A 2,614-nucleotide genomic window follows, 5' to 3' on the forward strand; every position below is an offset into this window, starting at 1 on the left:
ACCTACCATGCATGTCTTTGGACCGGGGGAGGAAACCGGAGTACCCGGAGGAAACCCCCGAGGTGCGGGGAGAACATGCAAACTCCGCACACACAAGGCGGAGGCGGGAATCGAACCCCGACCCTGGAGGTGTGAGGCGAACGTGCTACCCACTAAGCCACCGTGTTCCCCCAGGTATGAAATATCCAAATAAATATATAGCGGCATATGATATAGGTTGAAAAACGATATAGACAATGGATGTATCATAAAACTGATGACACGAGGAGGTGAAGAAATATGTGTGTTGTGTGTATGCATGTGTGTGTGTGTGTTTGTGTGTGTGTGTGTGTGTGTGTGTGTGTGTGTGTGTGTGGAGACTTACAGAACCATGAATAAAAATCTAGATGCAATCACAAATAGTTTATTTTAAGATGTGAATACTCTTTAAGGTAGAGGTCAGTACACTGTTGAATAAAACATGTTTATTTAAAGACAACTACAGTAATAGTCTAATGTCCTGCAGCATGTCCTCAGTATCTTTTTTCTTTCACACATTCTCAGAATAGTAACCTTGTATGTTTATATCATTTTGGAAAAGAAGAAGTGGCAAACCCAAGCTTGGTTCTGCTTTTCACATCTGTTCAGTGGCATTTGGGATCATGCATTAAAACATAGGTGCCAGGAAATCCTATATTTAGAGGTTTGTCATCATTTTAATGTCGACGTTGTGGTGGACCAGCATGAGCGTTCTTTTCATGTCTGCAAAGGTTTACTCATTAAACACTTGCTGTGTGAAAACAACATGTGGGTGAATGTGTATGTGTGAATGCATAGGTGTGAGTGCACGTTGCTTTGAGATGAGCCGGAATCTCATACAAGGTGTTTTCCTGCCCCACAGCCTTGCCCACCATACTGAAGGTGAACAAAATATATGTCTATGACAACAATATCTAAAATAAATGATTTGTAAGACATCAGATGAATAGTTTTAACTGTAGCTGAGCCTGAAGACCGATGTTGTCACACCGTTTAATGATCTTCACTAATACTACAAGTCCATATGCACAATAGCAGGTTTATAACCATGCTGTAATGCTGCTGTTAATACTGATCATTGTGTTGCAAATTCACAACTCATGCGCAAGAAAAGGTGTTAACCAGACATGTTTTTTCACACATGACCACTGATAACCAGGAAACACAAGCAGATTATTACAGTAAACTAAACTGCAACAGTAAGCTGCATAATTATTAGCACCTTACGGGAAAAAAACATGAACAAAAAAGCTTGCATCGCTTTATTTATTGTTTTAATTACATAAATTTGCGTCAGAATCAGATAGTATACACTGCTTCGAGAACTACCTGCATCAACAAGACTAAAACAGAATGATAAAAGAGATGGTGTCAGATAAGAAGGATGTAAGATGATACAGAAGCAGCTAGGACTATTTAGTACAGACAACAAAACCTTAGGCAAATTTAGAGGCAAAGGACAGGTGATTTGCAAATAGAATCATGTGGGCTAAGCCAAAAACAGATATTAGTTAACCTCAAAAGAGGAAAAGTCAAAACCAGGCAGTGGATAATATCATCAGTGTAGTTAAGCGTATGATTCACTGCAGTGACCTGAATGTAAGTGTTTTCTGTGCTTTTGTGGCTGTGAGTCAGAAATGTTTGTAAAAACAGGCAAAATATGATGGTGGGGTTTGCTTTGTGGCTGAAACCCTGTATAGATTAAAGAAAAAAGCATCAGAATATTTCAAAAATTGGGATTTTTCCTTGGCTTGGTAATTTGTTGGGGGTTTTTTTCAGTAGTACTATTATTAGTAGGAGTATTAGTAGTAGTACTATTATTAGTAGGAGTATTTGTTAAAGATGTAAGATATTTAAGACACAATTGAACCATTAACAGCAAATTTACTTTTATCGTCCGATATAAACTAAATAACGTTCAACTAAGCTGTAAGCGACGGATGTTACATCGGAGCCCATGTAGTGTAAAGTCACCATTCATTTTTTTTCCATGCAGCTACTGTAGATTGTGATTAGATAAGTGATAACTCCTTCCTGTTGACTTTCTGGTGTGGTTTGTGTACCCCACGTTTTTCCTTTTTTTCATAATCATCCCTTTCTAATGAAACCATTTTTTTAACCTGGTATACAGCTTTACAGTAGGTGATATGTTAAAAGATTTAGTTCAGTGACTCCTGTATAATATGTCGCTTTTATTAATCTCTCATAAAAGTGCAAAAATTTTGCATGTATGCTTTATTTCAAGCTCTTCGTCAGTATGGTTGTTCTCCATGCATATCTTAAGAGGAGAGATACAGAATATGTAGAATTTATCATTATTATTCTTTGATAAATTGTTAAATACGTGTCCATTTTCTTCAGTTCTCATACACACACACGCACACACACACACACACACACACACACACACACACACACTTAGATGTGCAGAAATAAGGTAGCATCAGAAAGCAAGAACATTATTTATCAATGAGAAAAAGTGATACAGGTGGATGAGCTACAGAAGAAGAAGATCGCATCAGATTGCATCAAACAAATCCAACAACTTGTCTGATTTATAATATCGACTGAAAGAAACTATAAACAGGAGACACAC

The sequence above is a fragment of the Tachysurus fulvidraco genome, chromosome 25, assembly GCF_022655615.1.
Source record: "Tachysurus fulvidraco isolate hzauxx_2018 chromosome 25, HZAU_PFXX_2.0, whole genome shotgun sequence".
Lineage (NCBI taxonomy): Eukaryota > Metazoa > Chordata > Actinopteri > Siluriformes > Bagridae > Tachysurus > Tachysurus fulvidraco.